At 41.9% G+C, this 20,770-nt stretch overlaps 1 pseudogene; it reads right to left on the bottom strand.

Annotated features, from left to right (window-relative positions):
• Nucleotides 1–315: 315 nt before the first annotated feature.
• On the bottom strand, nucleotides 316–2,280 carry LOC135270088 (large ribosomal subunit protein uL24-like; annotated as a pseudogene).
• Nucleotides 2,281–20,770: the final 18,490 nt, after the last annotated feature.

Consider the following 20,770-nt stretch of genomic DNA (forward strand, 5'->3'; position numbering starts at 1 on the left):
ATAAAAATCTAAATATCAAAAGTTTATTCTGGTTTGAGTTATCATTACCAAGATTGTTAGTACACCATTGCTCAAAACAACCTGTCTTACAATTGTTTATAAATAATTATTAAACACAAATTATTCATTTCTTTGAAAAGCCTGTTCACCCACATTATATATGGTTCTGGTGGTGTGGTGCAGGCCCCAGGGAGGGCATGGGTCCCATCCCAGGTTGGTTAGGTTTGTGAAAGATTATTGGAGGGTAACATCTGTGAAAAGAAAAGAGGAAGAAGAATTGAGCATGGGAGCCACCAGAACGCTATCAGACAAAACCTACCAGCTAACCACACTCCTTGCAGCTGGGCAATCAGTCTTTTCTTGAGGAGACTCTGGGAGGTGCATTTCAATGCCAGCAATGGTATTACTTAGCCCATCATAGAGCTCTACATCCTTGGAAACTGATTGGAGCAAAAGATTGAACATGTGACCTTAGCAGAGCCAATTAAAATTCTTTTTTTTTTTTTTTTTTTGAGACGGAGTTTCGGCTTGTTACCCAGGCTGGAGTGCAATGGCGCGATCTCGGCTCACCGCAACCTCCGCCTCCTGGGTTCAGGCAATTCTCCTGCCTCAGCCTCCTGAGTAGCTGGGATTACAGGCACGCGCCACCACGCCCAGCTAATTTTTTGGTATTTTTAGTAGAGACGGGGTTTCACCATGTTGACCAGGATGGTCTCGATCTCTTGACCTCGTGATCCACCCGCCTCGGCCTCCCAAAGTGCTGGGATTACAGGCGTGAACCACCGGACCCGGCCTAAAATTCTTTATGAAAACTGCTGTAAGGAGGCTAGAAGGAAACTGCTCTCTTTTCTGTCGGAATTGTTTACTTGGAGTGAGCGCATGGCCTTGCTCATGGCCATCTTCCCTGGCTACATGGAGGAAGTCTGGACTGTAGCAGGGGAGAATGATTCCAATGGGCAGGCAGAGGAGAGGAGCATTGAGATTCTACTCCTCACTCCAAGGCCCTGGCTTCTGGTAGATCTCCCTTAGATTCTATGACCTGCCTCCCAAATCCTCACAGCTGCATGAACCAACAATAACCAAACTCCACCTCCCCTGCGGTGGCCTTTTATTCTTTGCTTAAAGAAGTTCAAGTTGAATTTCATTCCTGTCACTTTACAGCTGAAAAACTCTTGAGGAATAATATACTTAAAATTATACTATGACACAAAGCCAGAGTTGAGATACAATAAAAAGAAAGAAAGAAAGAAAGAAAAATTATACTGTCCCAGCAGTGGAAAGTTGTTCTCTAAGAGATCAACAAACATTGTTTCTTATCTGAGTTGAGTTTGTGAGTAAGCAATAAAAACGTCATTGAGGAGCTGGGCGCGGTAGCTCACGCCTGAAATTCCGGCACTTTGGGAAGCAGAGGCAGGCGGATCACTTGAGGTCAGGAGTTTGACACCAGCCTGGCCAACATGGCGAAACCTGTATCTACTAAAAATACAAAAATTAGACAGGAGTGATAGCACGCGCCTGTAGTCCCAGCTATTCAGGAGATCGAGGGAAGAGAATTGCTTGAACCCGGAGGCAGAAGTTGCAGTGAGCCGAGATTGTACCACTGCACGCCAGCCTGGGCGACAGAGCAAGACCCTGTTTCAAAAGAAAGAAAGAAAGAAAAAAACCTCACTGAGAGAAGATAGTTTTTTAGCATTCTACTCACAAGATCTTTATGGTAATTGGCTATTGACTGAAGAATATGTATGTTAGATATATGTTAGAAACATGAGATAATTTTTTTCTTCCAAATGCCTATATATTTTTTTCCTCTTTTCAAGTTGTAATAAAAGCTTATATATAAGATTACTTTGTTCCTGCAGCTTCTAAATTGTTTCTTCCTTGTATTTGCCCCTTTCCTTTCCTACTTGGCGAGATTTGGCTTTCAAGGATCTTTTTGCCGTCTTTGTCCAGTTTTAGCCTAGTGATAACCACCTTGCTGGGGTGAACGCTTACACGGACCGTTGTGCCATTAGCCTTTTCCCGCTGCACCCGTTCAATGTAGATTACATATTTCTTCCTGTTATCCTGGACTACTTTGCCAATCTGCTGACCTTTATAGTGTCCTCATAGAACCTGAACTTCATCAGCCTTTCGGATGGACATGGATTGCACGTTGTACTTCTGTCTCAGCTCTTTGGAAAGAGGGGAAGACATGATCTTCCTGCGAATGTGGGAAGGTGCATTGAAATGCCTTTTGAGACTCTTGCTTGGGTCGGAAGTCACAAAGGGATTGAACTTCATTTTGGCCGCTCCCGCTTCGGCCAATGCCTACATATTTTTAAAAGTTTGAAATCATTTTGGACAGAAATGTTGCAAGAATAGGCTAAAGCTCCCATATATCTTTCACCTAGCTTCCCCTAAAATTAACATCTCCTATAACCATAATACAATGATGAAAAACAGGAAATTAACATTGGTACAGTAATATACTAATGACTAATGATGTTATTTGAATCTCAAGAGCTTTTCCATTAATGTTCTCTATTGGCTTGAGTACCCAATCCAGGATTCCACGTTGCATTTATTGTCATCTTTCCTTAGTCTCCTCCGTCTGGAGAAGTTCCTCAGTTTTCCCTTATCTTTCATGACTGACATATTTGAAGCATACTGGTCTGCTATTTTGTAGAATCTCTTTCAATTTGGGTTTCTCTGCCATTTTCTCAGTAATTATATCAGATTATGTATGATGTCAGTATGTCTTATTACTGGTGATGTCAACCTTGATTACTTGGCTAAGGTGGTGTTTGCCTGTCTCCACTATAAAGTTACTATTTTTCCCTTTGTAATCAACAAACATCTTGGATGAGCTACTTGAGACTATATAAATATCCTGTTTCTCCTGTCACTTTCACTTACTAATTTTAGTTTCCCTAGTAGATTTTGCTAGCAAAAGTAATTTTGTTTCCTCATTTTTTTGCTCATTCATTCATTAAAATTCTTCTGTAAGGAAAAGTTTTCTTTTTTTCCCATTTATTTATCCATTAGATTATTTACTTATTTTATTCTATGGATTGTAATCTAATACTATCATTATTTTGTTGCTTGAAATGTTCCCACTTTGGCCATTGAGAGCTCCTTTGGCTTGGCTCCTGTGTCCTTTTCACATGCCCCCATCCTTTATGAGCACTTTCTTACACTCCAGCATCACAAGATATTCCAGGTTCATCTTGTATTAACCTCTTCCTCAAGGAGCCTTGGTTCCTTTCATTGGAGAATGGTATTTAGAAACCAAGATCTGGTTGCTAGCTGGGCTCATTGCTGTTGGGTTATCATTGCTTTTAGGCCACTTCAGTACAGCTAGTACTGTATGTATGTATAGTTACATATATATGTGAATATGTATACATGGATGCATATGCATACATACATCTCTATCCTATCTATCCATCATCATCATCATTTATCTAATCTTAAAATGATTTCAGAATTTCTAACACATACCTCTATGAGAAACAAATTTACTAATTAGATTACAGTGTTTGTGTACAGTTCCTTTCACCTTTAGCTTCACAGTATCCAGTGAAAACACTGTTTTCCAGGCCTGGCTCGGTGGCTCACAACTATAATCCCAGCACTTTGGGAGACTGAGGTGGGCAGATCACTTGAGGTCAGGAGTTTGAGTCCAGCCTGGCCAACATGGTGAAACCTCATCTCTACTAAAAATACAAAAATTAGCTGGGCATGGTAGCATGTGCCTGTATTCCCAGCTACTTTACTCAGAGACTGAGGCAGGAGAATTGCTTGAACCTAGGAGATGAAGGTTACAGTGAGCCGAGATTGCACCACTGCACTCCAGCCAGGGCTACAGAATGAGACTGTGTCTCAAATAATAATAATAATAATAATAATAATAATAAAATAAATGCTGTTTTCCAGAGTTCCTTAGGGTAGTTCTTTTCTTTCTTACCTCTTTTAGTGTGGTTAAGTAAGTTATACCCTCCTCATCTCTGCTGCTCTACTCCTATTCCCCCCTTCTTTCTACTCCTTTCCTACTCATCCCCTATAGGTCATCAATTTCTTTAGTTTTTGGTTTATTCTCCTATTTCTTTTGTACAAATGATCAGATACATGCATATTTCTTATATGAAAGATAGCACACTATGGCTATTTTTTTTGCACTTTGCTTTTATAAACTTAAATTCCAGAAAATATTCCATATTAACTAATAGAGATCTTCCTCTTTTTTTTTTTTTTTTTTTTTTTGAGTCAGGGTTTCACCAGTTTGGTCAGGCTAGTCTTGAACTACTGACCTTGTGATCCATTCACCTTGGCCTCCCAAAGTGCTGGGATTACAGACGTGAGCCACCACACCCAGCTGTCTTCATTATTTGTTAATAGCTCTAGAGTACTCCATTGTGTGGGAATACCATAGTTTATTCAACCATCTCCTGTGTGTGGACAGTTAGTTTGTTTTTAATAGTTTGCAATGATAAATAGTGCTGCAAGGAATAACTGAATGCACGTGTGTGTTCCTATTGTTGGAGGTTTATCTTCAGAATAGGATCTAGAAGTGGGACTGTGGTCAAAAGGTAAGTGCATATATAGTTTTGTTAGGTAATGCCAAGCTTTCTTCTAAAAAGGTCATACTAGTTGTAGTCCCAGTAGAAATATATGAGAGTATCTGCTTCTCCATCTCACCAGCAACATTCTCTTGCATGTGTTTCATGCTTTTAAATTTTTGCCAATTTGATAAGTGAAAAACTGTATTTTAGTGTTTTAAGCTGTATTTCTTTAATTTTGAGTTTGAACATTTTTTCCTGTTTTGGGCTATTTTATTTAATTTTTATTTTTTTTGAGACAGAGTTTCCCTCTTGTTGCCCAGGCTGGAGTGCAATGGTGTGATCTTGGCTAACCGCAACCTCTGCCTCCCAGGTTCAAGTGATTCTCCTGCCTCAGCCTCTTCAGTAGCTGGGACTACAGGCTTGTGCCACCATGCTCTGCTGATTTTGTATTTTTAGTAGAGATGGGGTTCCTCATGTTGGTCAGGCTGGTCTTGAACTCCTAACCTCAGGTGATCTACCCACTTTAGCCTCCTAAAGCGGGCTGTTTTAAAATCTTATTTTGTGTGTGAGAATTGTCAGTTCATATTTTTGTTATATTTTTCTATGGAGTGTTTGACCCTTATTCTTCAATTTTCGTTTGTTTTAGAGACAGAATCTTGCTCTGTTGCTCATGCTGGGATGCAATGGCATGATGACAGCTCAATGACTGCAGTCTTGAACTCCTGGGCTCAAGTGATCCTCCTGCTTCAGTCTTCCAAGTAGCTGAGACTACACTTGCAACTACACCTGTTTTATTTTTTAAAATTTATTTTTTTGAGATGGGGTCTTTCAATGTTGGCCAAGCTGGTCTCAAACTTCTGGGCCCAAGTGATCCTCCAGCCTCAGCCTCCCAAAGTGCTAGAATTACAGGCCTGAGCCACCACACCTGGCCTCAGTTTTAAAGAGTTCTTTATACGTTAGAGATATTAACCCTTTGAATGTGGAATATGTTGCAAATATTTTCTCCCAGTTTATTGTCTTTGACTTTGTTCATGATTTTTTGGCATGTAATTTAAAAAAATGTATGTAGTCAAATGTAAAAAAGAATTATGGAGTCAAATATTTTCTTTTATTGCTTCTAGATTTTTGAGTTATAGTTTAAAAGCCTTCCTCTGCACTGAGATTAAGAGGAATTCAACCATGTTTTCTTTTTTTTTTTTTTGAGGTGGAGCTTCACTCTTGTTGCCCAGACTGGAGTGCAGTGGTATGATGTTGGCTCACCACAACCTCTGCTACCTGGGTTCAAGCAATTCTCAGCCTCCCAAGTAGCTGGGATTACAGGCGTGTGCCACCATGCCTGGCTAATTTTGTATTTTTAGTAGAGACAGCGTTTCACCACGTTGGTCAGGCTGGTCTGGAACTCCTGACCTCAAGTGATCCACCCATCTTGGCCCCCTAAATTGGTGGGATTATAGTGTGAGCCACCACGCCTGGCCTCATGTTTTCTTCTAGTACTTTCATGGTGTCATGTTTTACATTGAGCTCCCTATCCAGCTAGAGTTTATTTTTGTGTATAGTGTGAGCTCTAGATCTAATTTTCTCTTTTTTCCAGCAACAAACCAGTCATTCCAACACTATTTATTAAAAGTCCACTTTGCTCCATCCAGAGATTTAAGATTCTATCTGTATCACATACATTTCTGTATGTACCAAGTGCCTAAATTTGATAAGCACAAATCTGAAAGAGAGAAAAATAGCTAAAATAAATAGGTCCAGATGATTATTTTTACTCCATAATCTTTTGGTTTTGATCCCAGTATTTAAACTCTGATACAGTCTATGACTTGCCTTCTCTTTTCTTTTACATTTGTTACACTTTGCATACTTCATGCACCCCTTTATTTCTCTTCCCCCAAACTCCTCACTTTGACTGTGAAGCCACTTTACAGCTCTGAAGTTGGATATATGACATATGTGCTTTTTCCCTCTTTGCACTAGATTTTCTAAAAAGGCCATGTAGATTTAGCAAACCATGCAAAAAAAAAAAAAAAAAAAAAATCAAGGATCGCTGGTGTTTCAGTTTTGAAACATTTCCCCAAATTTTTTGCTACTTTTGATTTTTTTTTTTTAGACAGGGTCTCCCTGTGTCACTCGGGCTGGAGTACTACAGCGTAATCTCTGCTTACTGCAACCCCCGCCTCCTGTGTTCAAGTGATTCTCATGCCTCAGCCTTCCGAGTAGCTGGGATTACAGGAGTGTGCCATCACACCTGACTAATTTTGTATTTTTTAGTAGAGACAGGGTTTCACCATGTTGCCAGTCTGGTCTCAAACTCTAGGCTTCAGGTGATCCACCTGCCTCGGCCTCCCAAAATGCTGGGGTACAGTCCTGAGCCACAGCACCTGACTTGTTTTGTTTTTTTATTTAGAGACGGGGGTCTTGTTTTGTTGCCCAGACTGGTCTCAAACTCCTGGCCTCAAGTGATCTGCCTTCGTCAGCCTCCCAAAGTACTGGCATTACAAGTGTGAGCCACTGCCTCCAGCCTAATACTTCTTTCATCTAAAGGAGAGATGTATGGCCTCTCCCCTTGAAGCTGAACTTTGTGGCTTCTTGGCCATAGAAAACAGAACTGACTCCGTGTCCCTTTCTGGACCAGCCTTATGAAACTAACACCTCTACTTTCTGTTTCTTGGAATGCTTGCTCGTGGAACCCAGCAGCCCATGAGTGGCCCCTGTGGAAAGAAACTGAAACCCAGACCACATCCCCAACTGAGCGCCCAGCTAAGGGTCTGCACCAACTTGCCAGCCATCTTGATAATAGATCTTCCTTGTACGACTACCCCAGCTGATGCCATTTGGAGTAGATATACTGGCCTGTCTAAGCTCTGCACAGATTGCAGATTTGTGAGCAAAATAAATGGTTGGTGGTTTAAGCCACTAAGTTTTGGGGCGATTTGTTTCCAGAAATAGATAACTGATAGAATGAAGGGCAAACAATATAATATAGATTTCTTCAAAAAATTTCATTATGAAACGGGAATTTGGCACTTGAATAAATTTCTTCCTGCTGACTCCAGTTCCGCATGAATGCCTTAAAAAACAATATGAAGCCTGGGCGCAGTGGCTCACTCCTGTAATCCCAGCACTTTGGAAGGCCAAGGCGGGCGGTTCACTTGAGATCAGGAGTAGGAGACCAGCCTGGCCAATATGGTGAATCCCTGTCTTTACTAAAAATACAAAACTTAGCCAGGCATAATTGGTGAGCACCTGTAATCCCAGCTACTTGGGAGACTGAGGCAGGAGAATCACTTGAACCCGGGAGGCAGAGGCTGCAGTGATCTGATATTGTGCCTCTGCACTCCAGCCTGGGCGATGGTGTAAGACTCTGTCTCAAAACAAAAAATGACATTAAAATTGAAAAGGGAATAAATTCACTCCATACTATTATCCATTCTAAATCCAAATTCCAAATCTAAATCTAAAGAAATCTAAATCTAAAGAAACTGTGATATATTCTCTTTCTATCTTTGCTAATCTGTGGTCTATACATAAAGCACTTTTATACTGTCACAAAATCTTACTCTAGAGTTGAGGCCAAATATGGCAAGTGGCTGCTATGTTTATATGCTCTTTTGTACTTTCTCTCTCATTCTTTCTTTCCTTCCTCCCTTCTCTTTCCCTTTTTCTTCTCTACCCCTTCCCTTCCCTCTTTTCTTTTTCCCCTTCCCCTTCCCTTTCCCTTCCTCTTCTTTTTCCCCTTTCCTCCCCTTCCCCTTCCTCTTCTTTTTCCCCTTCCCCTTCCCTTCCCCTTCCCTTCCCCTTCCCCTTCCCTTTCCCTTCCCCTTCCTCTTCTTTTTCCCCTTCCCCTTCCCTTTCCCTTCCTCTTCTTTTTCCCCTTCCCTCCCCTTCCCCCTTTCCCTCTTCTTTCCCTTCCTTTCCCCTTCCCTTTTCTGTTTTTTTTCCTTCCACTTTCCCCTTTCCCTTTCCCTTCCCCTTTTCCCTCTTCTTTCCTTTCCCCTCCTCTTCCTTTTTCCCTTTCCCTTTGCTTTTTTGAGACAAGGTCTCACTCTGTTACCCAGGCTGGAGTGCAATGGCACCATCATGGCTCACTGCAGCCTTGACCTCTAGGTCTCAAGCAATCCTTCCACATCGGCCTCACAAAGTGCCGGGATTACAGGCATGAGTCACTGTGCCTGGTCTAAGACCATGTCATTTACAACTCACTTGGTAAAGGAGGAGATATGGATTGTGATATTAACATCTGTGGAAACCTATTTCTGTGGTTAGATTCTTGTGCAATTCACGCTCATGCCAGCAACCTAAGTCACTTTATGTCTGACGGAAGTACATTCCCAGAAGGTTACAACTGAGAATATGGTTTTACGATCATGAGTATGTGTTATGGAAGAAGTTATGACATTTGTTTCCTTGGATAAATTACAGGTATATCTTCATTGTGGATCCCCTAACTCCAGATTACATTCCTGACCACCTTCTGTAGCCAGATGGAAGACTTCATTTTGGTGGTGAGGGACACTCTCCGTACTCAATAGCTGAGGAGTTGCAGGGAGGCTGTGATGTCTTCATGAAATCTGGGAACTCTTGCTAGGGAGAGGCTATGAAATAGAAACACACTTAGATACTCCCTGCCCCCCACTCCCAACGGAAGCAAAACCCAGATAAAAAGAAACAAAAGTCTAAGGGCAGAGATATAAATAGCCCTTCGAGATTAGCGTAACTGGGAACTGGAACAGGGTTGGGACCGTCTGTGTTTGTTCTTTTTATTTGCTGACTGGCTTTTCTGAAATAGGGAGTAGTGTTAAGGCCCTGGGTAATCACCAGTCACCTCAATTGACAGGATTCCTATCTATAAATTGGAGCAGAAACTGCCAAGATTCAGCCTGTGATAGCACGGGCTTGCCTGGCACTTGGGAGAAGTGTGATGCAGCTGCAGTGGCCCCAGGGTGTCCCTTGGTCCTTGTCCATCATTGACTTAGTAGGAACCTGGGATCTTAGCTAGTGTTAATGACTTGACTGACATCATACTGCTGATGCTGTTGGATTCGGTTCTGTTATTGGACCCTGGACCCTCCAGAGATCTTGAACCTCTTCCTCAATGTCAAGGAAGCCTCCTGATTCTTCTTATCTTCCTGCCCACCCCAACCAGGAAAGAAAACCAAGGTGTATGAGAAACTGTAGCTATGATGGAAGCTTCCAGAGGCTTTCAAAAACTTTAATTATTGTGCAAATTTGCCAACACTTGACCAAGGGAAAGAAAAGAAAAGTATAATTAAAACCATGAGAGACGAAGGCATAAAGCCTCCCTAGGAAAGCTGGTAATTTGGTACACCTTAAAACTAAAAATATTTGTCCATCCTGAGATGTTTAATTGGCAAAAAAAAAAAAAAAATATATATATATATATACACACATATATATATTTGTTCAACATTCCAATCTCTTCCTACATCATGAAGAAATTTAATCTTCATTTAAAGTTGAAAACAATTTAGGATATGAATGATAATAAATAATAGTAACTACTTAAGAACTTCAAAATTGCAAGATTTAGGCCAGGTGTGGTGGCTAATGCCTGTAATCCCAACATTTTGGGAGGCCTAGGTAGGAGGATTGCTTGAGCTCAGGGGTTTAAGACCAGCCTGGGCAACATAGGGAGACTTCATAGCTACACATGATAATAGTAACAAATGATCCAGGCATAGTGGTGCACGCCTGTGGTCCTAGCTACTTGGAAGGCTGAGGTGGGAGGATCACCTGAGCCGGGACGTGGAGGTTGCAGTGAGCCACGATCATGCTACTGCACTCCAGTCTGGGAGACAGAGCAAGACCCTATCTCAAAAAAAAAAAAAATAAAGTTTGTATTTTTCTTTAAAGTGGTACATATAAATGATCAAACATTTTCAAATAATAAAGAAGGATTGGGGTGGGGTGGGAAAAAAAAGTAGAATAAAGAAGGATTTATAATGAAAAACGGCAGTCTCCTGCCCTACTTTTCCATGGTCTCAATCCTGCTAAATAGAGGGAACTAATTTTAATTTTTAAATTGTTTGTTTGTTTGTTTGTTTTTTACTTTTTTTGGGATTTATCTTCACGTCTCCGAATAACATATTATACTCTCATCTTTTGGTTAATAATTTTAGATATTAACTGACTTTCTGCATGATGGAGGAAGATTTAGCTCATTTACAGAGTCACCCTTTCCCCATCTCAATAAAGCCACATCACTATTTTTAATTCCTACTTTAATTCCCTTATAGCTTTATTTTATTATTTATTTATTTACTATTACTACTATTATTTTTTGAGATGGAGTCTCGCTCTGTCACCCAGGCTGGAGTGCAGTGGTGCAATCTCTGCTCGTTGCAACCTCTGCCTCTTGGATTCAAGCAATTCTCCTGCCTCAGCCTCCTAAGTAGCTGGGATTACAGGCATGCGCCACCATACCCAGCTAGTTTTTGTATTTTTAGTAGAGAAAGGGTTTTACTATGTAGGCCAGGCTGGTCTTGAACTCCTGACCTCAAGTGATCTTCCTACCTCGGCCTCCAAAAATGCTGGGATTACAGATGTGAGCCACTGTGCCCCACCCAATTCCCTTATAACTTTAGATACTTGACTGGACCTTTATTTTTGGTTTCCTCAACTTTAGACAGTATCCCTTGACTTCCCATTTTAGGAGGTGAGCAGTGTCCTTACCTTTCCTTTCTTCTCTTGCCCTCATTTCTACTGCCCAACTTCTGTCATCTGTATTTTTGATATTTTATATTATATATTCAAAGTTTTTATTTTCCCACTAAACATTCTCCTATATTCAAAGCTTTTATATGTTTTCAAAGTTGATAAAACTTTACATCTCATTCTGTAATCGTAATTAAGTCATTTGTACTTTGCCCCATGGCTGAATCTAGTTTAAAAAGCAATAGTAACATTATTGTGACTACGTGACTATTGCTAAGGGCAGAGCCAAGTTTCATTTTCCATCCTCTATGTGATCAATACTTATGTAACCCTTATTAATTGCTGGACACTCTAATTATTCTATCAACTTACTCAATCCTCATAATAGCCCTATGAGGAAGCATTAACCTTGGGCAAGTTGCTTCACAGATCATAAAATAAGATTAATAATAAATAACAATAAAGTTAGCTGATGAGGTCAGGATATTTTTTTTCTTCTGAAGTTTCAAATCATTTTTTTTTCTGTCTTCTTACCCTACCTATCTTAATCATTTCCTCAATGCTGGTTGCAAATCGTTGGAATTCTGTTTTCCCTGCATAGCTTCTTTCTGAAACCTCTACCGTCTTGCTCCAATTTGGATGGATTCTTCTCTAGACTTGCTGTGCTTCTCTCCATCTGAAACTTTTCTTTATTGTTTCCTGGGGCTTTATAGATTCCTAGACATCCTCTTTCATTGGTTTATTCTCTCATTTGGCTGGGTGACATATGAATGTGACTTCCTAAGATGGGATAGGAGTGACACGTACATTTTCTGAGTCCTTCTGTGTCTGAACATTTCTGTTCTTCCCTTTCATTTTATAGTTTAATTACATTTAAAATTCCATGTTTTAAAAATTTCCTATCGGGGGTGAACTAGAAGTGGAGACTCAATCAAGTCTAAAGAAGTCAAGAAAGAAGAGGAGAAAGACAGAGAAATAGAAAAAGAAATAAATAGAAAGCACAAAGTAAGATGGCAGACTTTTCTCCCCAAACGCATCAGCAGTCACATTAAATACCTCCGTTGAAACACAAAAATTGCCAGATCAGATTTTAAAAGTAAACAAATACATCTATATGTTCTTGTCAAGATTTGCCCCAGCATACTACATAGAACCTTAGTAGGTCAAGAGATGGATAATGGTCTACCAGGGAACTAGCTGAAAGTAAGCTGCTGTGGCTATATTAATATCAGACAAATAATATTATATTGTAGTGAAAGTGAATGAACCTCAGCAGTCTGCACCAATATGGATGAGCTCAAAAATGTAACAATGAGTGGAAAAAAGCAAGTCAGAGGAATACATGTAGTATTTGATGATGTTTATAGAAATTCCATATAATGAGTACATGTTATATGATAATATATATTTTTTAATCAAAAGTATGTTGAGCAGCAATACATGCATATGTGGTGAAACTGTAAGGAAAATCAAGGAAATTGTAGTGCAAAATTCAGATTGTCTCTGAAAGGGGATGAGATCAGGGCAGGGCGCTCCAGGGTGTCGTCGGTACTGGTGTTACTGGTGGAGGGTGTCCAGGTTCTTTGTGCCCTGAACAAAGAATTGGACAAAATGCACAAACGAAGCAAGGAAAGAATGAAGAAATTTATTGAAAATGGAAGTACACTCCACACTGTGGGAGCGGGCGAAAGCATAGAGGCTCAAGGGCCCCATTACAGAATTCTTGGGAGTTTAAATACCCTCTAGAGGATTCCATTGGTTACTTGGTGTACGCCCAATGTAAGAAGGTGAAGTAAAGTTACAAAGTCATTTACTCGGCGTACACCCTACAGAGAGGACATTTCCTGTCATCGTGAAGCAGCACCATTGTCTGGGGTAAATACCCTGGGTTCGTCACCTGGCACAAAGAAGATTAACGCCACAGACACACGCATGGAGTGGGCTAAGGAACGGAAAGTTTCATAGGTAGGAGAAAGGAGAGAGGAGAGCAGCTCTCTCTCTTGTGAGAGAGAGGCATCCGAAAAGGAAAAAGTGGTGAACTGCAGCATATATATATATTTTTTGAGACAAAGTCTTACTCTGTCACCAGGCTGAAGTACAGTGGCATGATCTCAGCTCACAGCAACCTCCCATGTTCTCGCAGTTCTCCTGCCTCGACCTCCCAAGTAGCTGGGATTACAGGCACCCATCTCCATGCCTGGCTAATTTTTTGTATTTTTAGTAGAGACAGGGTTTCACTATGTTGGCCAGGCTGGTCTCAAACTCCTGACCTCAGGTGATCCACCACCTCAGCCTCCCAAAGTGCTGGGATTACAGGCGTGAGCTGCCCAGCCAAGATATTCTTAATATGACACAACCAGGGTTTTTTCCCCCACTTTGTTGGTTGTTCTAACTCCTGGAAAACAGATGACAAAATGTTCTTATATCAACCATCTTGCTCCTGAACCACTGATTGGGCTTAGTTTTGAAAGTTTTCATATCTTTTCACTGGCATTTCCCAGCACCAAAAGCCCTGGTACCTAGAACTAGAGTGTTGTAAACATAGCCTTTTTTATTTCCTTCTTAGTCCTGGGGTCTAAGGACCGTGACCTGTTGCAGTTTACCTTCACCTTGACTCAGAAGATGATACAGTTCCTGTATGGTAGAGGAACTCCACTCCTCTTTCCCTGTTTATTAAATTCTACCCACTTGTATTAGTCCATTTTCATGCTGCTGATAAAGACATACCCTAGACTGGGCAATTTACAAAAAGAAAAAGGTTATTGGACTTACAGTTCCACATGGCTGGGGAGGCCTCACAATCATGGCAGAAGGTGAAAGGCATGTCTCACATGAAGGCAGACAAGAGAAGAGAGCTTGTTCAAGGAAACTCCAGTTTTTGAAACCATCGGATCTTGTGAGACTCATTTACTATCATGAGAACAGCACAGGAGAGACCTGTCCCCATAATTCAATCACCTCCCACTGGGTTCCTCCCATGACATGTGGGAATTCTGGGAGATGCAATTCAAGATGAAATTTGGCTAGGAACACAGCCAAACCATATCATTCCACCCCTGGCCCCCCCAAATCTCATGTCCTCACATTTTGAAACCAATCATGCCTTCCCAACAGTCCCCCAAAGTCTTAACTTATTTCACCATCAACTCAAAAGTCCACAGTCTAATCTTTCATCTGAAACAAGACAAATCCCTTCTTCCTATGAGCCTGTAAAATCAAAAGCAAGTTAGTTACTTCCTAGATACAATGGGGGTACAGGCATTCGGTTAATACAGCCATTGCAAGTGAGAGAACCTGGCCAAAACAAAGAAGCTATAGGCCCCATGCAAGTCCAAAATCCAGCAGGGCAGTCAATTATTAAAGCTCCAAGATGATCTCCTTTGACTCCATGTCTCACATCTAGGTCACGCTGATGCAAGAGGTGGGTTCCCATGGTCTCGGGCAGCTTAGCCCCTGTGCCTTGCCGAGTACAGACTCCTTCCTAGATGTTTTCATGGGCTGGTGTTGAGTGTCTGTGGCTTTTCCAAGTGCGTGGTGCAAGCTGTCAGTGGATCTACGATTCTGGGCTCTGGAGGATGGCGGCCCTCTTCTCACAGCTTCACTAGGCAGTGTCCTAGTAGGGACTCTGTGTGGGGGCTCCAATCCCACATTTCCCTTCCACACTGCCCTAGCAGAGGTTCTCCATGATAGCCCTGCTCATGCAGCAGATCTCTGCCTGGGCATTCAGGTGTTTCCATACATTCTCTGAAACCTAGGCAGAGGTTCCCAAACCTCAATTTTTGACATCTGTGCACTCACTGACTTAATACCACATGAAAGCTGCCAAAGTTTGAGGCTTGCACCCTCTGAAGCCATGGTCCAAGCTCTATGTTGGCCACTTTCAGACACAGCTAGAGCAGCTGAACCTCAGGATACCAAGTCCCTAGGCTGAACACAGCATGGGGACCCTGGACCCAGCCCATGAAACCACTTTTTCCTCCTAGGCCTCTGGGTCTATGACAGGAGGGGCTACCATAAAGACCTCTGACATGCCCTGGAGGCATTTTCCCCATTTTCTTGGGTATTAACATTTGGCTCCTCATTACTTATGCAAATTTCTGCAGCTGGATTTCTCCTCAGAAAAAGGATTTTTCTTTTCTATTGCATTGTCAGGCTGCACATTTTCTAAACTTTTGTGCTCTGCTTCCCTTATAGAACTGAATGCCTTTAACAGCACCCAAGTCACCTCTTGAATGCTTTGCTGCTTAGAAATTTCTTCTACCAGATACCCTAAATCATCTCTCTCAAGTTCAAAGTTCCACAAATCTCTAAGGCAGGGACAAAATGCCGCCAGTGTCTTTGCTAAAACATAACAAGAGTCACCTTTGCCCCAGTTCCCAACAAGTTCCTCATCTCCATCTGAAACCACCTCAGCCTGGACCTTATTGTTCATATCACTATTGGCATTTTTGTCAAAGCCATTCAACAAGTCTCTAGGAGTTCGAGACTTTCCCACATTTTCTTTTTTTACTTTATTTTTATATTTTTGAGATGAAGTTTTGCTCTTGTTGCCCAGGCTGGAGCGCAGTGGCATGATCTCAGCTCACTGCAACTTCTGCCTACCGGGTTCAAGTAATTCTCTTGCCTCAGCCTCCTGAGTAGCTGGAATTACAGGTGCCTGCCACCAAATCTGGCTAATTTTTTATATTTTTAGTAGAGGCGGGTTTTCATCATGTTGACCAGGCTGGCCTTGAACTCCTGACCTCAGGTGATCCACCTGCCTCAGCCTCCCAGGGTGCTGGGATTATAGATGTGAGCCACCGCAGCCAGCCCCCCACATTTTCTTGTCTTCTTCTGAGCCCTCCAAGCTGTTCCAACCTTTGCCTGTTACCCAGTTCCAAAGTCACATCCACATTTTCAGGTATCTTTTCAGCAACGCCCCACTCTACTGGTACCAATTTACTGTATTAGCTAATTTTCACGCTGCTGATAAAGACATACCCAAGACTGGCCAATTTACAAAGGAAAGCAATTTAAGGGAGGATGATCAGTTCCACGTGACTGGGGAAGCCTCACAATCATGGTAGAAGGCAAGGAGGAGCAAGTTACATCTTATGTGGATGGCGGCAGGCAAAGAGAGGGCTTGTGCAGAGAAACTCCCATTTTTAAAACCATCAGCTCTTAGGAGACTCATTCACTATCACAAGAACAGCGCAGGAAAGACATACTCCCAAAATTCAATCACCTCCCACTGGGTTCCTCCTATGGGAATTGTGGGAGTTACAATTCAAGATGAGATTTGTGTGGGGACACAGCCAAACCGTATCACCACTCCTCCAGGCCCTCCACACTCTGGGTTCCCAGAATCTATAACCACCATGAAACAGTTTTAAAAAGATGAGATCAATAAAGACAAAGCTACCCACTGATGCCCAACACAGCTCTCCTACCCAAGGACAGGATACTTTCTTCTTTATGGGGACCCATATGCCTTGACTCGTATGCTGCCAAACATCCTCACCTTCCATGGCTGTGGTGCTGCCCAGCCATGCTGTGGCCCATGGTGTTGAGTCCTTCCGCCACCAAGACCCTGTCTCTAGACCCAGGCCTCCGTGTCCTGATACAGACAGAAGTCGCTGGATTGTCTGGATTTTGAGATCTGGATAAAGGTAGATCCTAAATAGTAAACATCAGGAGAAAACAGCAAGAACAAAAGAGTTATTTTTGTTAAGAGAGAAATGAAAAAATGAGGCAAATCAGAATTCCTGCTAAATAAAGGACAATTCTTTCCCACAGATGCCAGAGAACAGGACATGTCTACAGGGGACACACAGACATATAAACTTAGTCATTTCCCCTTAGTTTACAGTGATAAACATTTTGTATTCAAATGCCAAATTAGTACTTTCATGGTCAGTTTACTTTTTGTTAAGTGTTTCAGAGCTGCAGTATCTATAGCCTTTGAAGTTCTGATTGCTTTGTTTTTTCCCAAATGGATGTTTTTACTTTCTACCATTCTTAAATGAAAATTGCATATTTTCTCATCTATTAAAGTCCTGAAATTGAAGCTAAGAAGAGGAATCAGGTAGAAAAAAAATGAATTCTCATAAAGAAAAAGGAAGTGAGAGAGTGAGAGAGAGGAAGGGAAGGAGGACAGGAAATGATGTAGGCAGAGGAGAAGGCTTGGGTACAATACACAGCCCAGAGTTTGGTTGGGGATATGTTGAGTTTGAGATGCCCATGAGATACCCAAGTAGAGACATGTAGCTGAAATTTGAACACCTGAGCTCAGAATGGTCTGGAATGGAGATATACATTTAGAAATTGTCAGCATCCAGGTGACAGTTAAAACTGTAAGAGGATGAGATTGCTTAGGTCAGAGCAATTGTGAGAGTGTGGAGAGTAGGGCCATGGTCAGAGCCCAGGGTGGCACCATAGGCAGGGGCTGGCAGAGGCAGAAGAGCCTGCAGAGGAATTTACGCCTCACGAATCCCCTTGCCAGTGTGTGAAGGCAAGCAGATTGCTTGGCCTTTCTCAGCTGCAGATTCCGCACCACTAAAGTGGAGATAAAGGCTGGTGCAATAGCTCATAGCTGTAATCTCAACACTTTTGGAGGCCAAGGTGGGAGGATTATTGGAGACCAGGAATTTGAGACCAGCCTAGGCAACATGGCAAGACTCCCCCGGAACAAAAAATAGTTTTTATTTAATTAGCCAGGCATGGTGACATGCACCTTTAGTCCCAGCTACTTGGGAGGCTGAGGCAGGAGAATCGCTTGGGCCCAGGAGTTTGAGGCTGCAGTAAACTATGCACCCCAGCCTGGGTGACAGAGCAAGACTCTGTCTCTTAAAAAAAAAGCCCCCTCCCTCTCCTCTCCTCCACTCTCCCCTCAAAAAAAAAAAAAAAAAAAAAAAAAAAGAAGTGGAAATAAGACCTTCCTACTATTTCTTAGATTTTAAGGTTAAATGAGATAATATACTGGTATAGGGACAGAGCTTGTTAGATGTGAAGTGTAATCCACCTAAGTGTCGGTAATCTCTTGGGTTTAAAACCTCACCTGAGTTTGGTCACAAATACTGTGAATGGGGAAAAGACTTATGCTCCATAATGCCAGTTTTTACAGCACAGCTTTACAAAAAGCTTCAATGAACATTGAGCTTCTCATTTGTCAAGAGGGAAAAGAAGACAATAATAGCAAAGTCACATGTGTACCCAGAGATCTGCTTATCATTGGAAGAAAACCAAGCACAAAGTGGTATCTTCGGGAAGCAGTGAAGCCTGGCAGCATGGTGGACTTTGCCTGCAAAATATTTGTCAGGTTACATACTTTTGTTTGTTTCAAGAATTTCAACCCAGTGGTAGTAGAGAAAGAAATTAAACTGTGAAACATGTCAGAGTGAGGGCTGAATATTTGCATCTGGAGGAGAATCCTGACTGCTGCTTTCCTCACAAAGCCGCAACCCACAGAGAGGGCCTGGCAGCAGAATGACAGGGTTTAGGAGCTGTGAACATAGGCAGTTGGTGACCATGTGATTTCAGCAGAAATACCAAGCAGTGAGTTGCTCACAACTTCATAAAGTCCAGAAAGTTCCCAAAGATAGGAGGTGGGGGACAGAGACTGGTATTACATTTGTATGATCAAGAATGTCACATTGTTCATCTTTTTGTTGAAGATATGCTTTTAAAACATCACGTGATGTTTTAACCATAGCTGGCTAATTTTTCTATTTTTAGTACAGATGGGGTTTCACCATATTGGCTAGGATGGTCTTGAACTCCTGACCTCAAGTTATCTGCCTGCCTCAGGCTCCCAATGTGTTGGGATTTCAGGCATGAGGCATCGTACCCAGCCTGCTAAAGAAATTTAATATTGCCCGTGATACAGCAGTTAAGAAGAAATTACTTAGGCATATAGTGAGGGTATGGGAGTCCTCAGTAAGGTTTTCCTTTTAATAAAAAGCAGCCCCCAAATCATTTTTTTTTCTAGCAAAAAGCAGCCTGTAAAATTGAGCTGCAGACATAGATGAGCAAGCTGGAAGCTTGCACAGGCAGATGCTGGCAGTTATGCCAAAGGAATATACTACCTGGGACTAGGCATGTTGAAAATGGTGGCTCCATCTTTTCTTTTTGCCAGTCATGTGTACAGTAAAGAGCAGAGAAGATGGTGCTGGCCAAGTGGAAAGCCCATTTACATAATAACATTAGCGTGGAGAGACCAGCCTTCCCCATACGCTATGTAAATGTCACACCCAGTCAAACCAATCTGTGGGCCCTATGTAAATCAGACACTGCGTCCTCAAGCCTGCCTGTAAAATCTGCTGTGCTGCTGGGCAGGGTGGCTCACGCCTGTAATCCCAGCACTTTGGGAGACTGAGGCAGGCAGACCACCTGAGGTCAGGAGTCTGAGACCAGCCTGACAAACATGGTGAAAACCCATCTCTACTAAAAATACAAAAATTACTCAGGCATGGTGGTGAGCACCTGTATTGCCTGCTACATGGGAGGCTGAGGCAGGACAATTGCTTGAACCTGGGAGGTGGAGGCTACAGTGAGCTGAGATCATGCTATTGTATTCCAGCCTGGGAGACTCTGTCTCCAAAAAAAATAGTTAGGGAAACAAAATACGAAACATAATTTTATGTCCCCTGTTGATACGTGGATTTTTCCCTATAGATGTGTAGGAAATTTTTCTTTCTTTCATCCACTCTGGTCTCATTAGGCTTTTTAAGACAACTATAGTCATAAATTACCTAATTCAAATGCTATTTATCTCTTTAAATTATAAAATTATTGCTTAGGCTTTAACAACCATTCCCCACCCCCCCCCCCAAAAAAAAACCCACAGAAAATATGGAGAAATAGGTTTGGTTCAATTTTTCAGCTTTATAATAATAGGTTTTGATGTTGCAGTTAATACATGAACTATGGAAAAAGGAAAGAAAATGAAGAAAAATGTGATTTTAGCTTAGCTTTGCATGTGATAGAGGAGGAACTAAACTAGTTTAGTAAACAGGTTGAATTTAAAATGCACACACACACACACACACACACTCTCTCTCTCTCTCTCTCTCTCTCTCTGTCTCTCTCTGTCTTAGTCCTGGTCCTGCATGGAAAATCAAAGATCAGTGGAGTTGAATACCAGGAGTGAGTCAGGCAGCACTTGAGCTGCATGGGAATCCGTGCAGCATGGAGTATTTCTGCCACCACAGAAACAGATGTTGCAACAGAGCCAGAGAGGAGAACATCAAAAAAATATAAGATTTTTGTTTGAGACAGAGTCTCACTTTGTCACCCAGGCTGGAGTGCAGTGGTTTGATCAGAACTCACTGCAGTCTTGACATCCTGGACTCAAGTGCCCCTCCCACCTCAGCCTCCTGAGTAGTTGGGAGCACAGGTGTGCGCTACCACTTTTGCTAATTAAAAAAAGAAAGTTATAGAGACAGAACAATATTGAAATGCATGATGCTTTTATGATCTAGCTTCAGAAGTCACCTAGCATCAGCTCCACTGAACTGTCCTGGTTGAGGCAGTTGTTGTAACAGGGGATTGGTTTGACAAGGCATGTTATTCACATA

The sequence above is a fragment of the Aotus nancymaae genome, unplaced genomic scaffold (assembly GCF_030222135.1).
Source record: "Aotus nancymaae isolate 86718 unplaced genomic scaffold, 86718_ANA_hifiasm-v0.15.2.pri h1tg000006l, whole genome shotgun sequence".
Taxonomy (NCBI): domain Eukaryota; kingdom Metazoa; phylum Chordata; class Mammalia; order Primates; family Aotidae; genus Aotus; species Aotus nancymaae.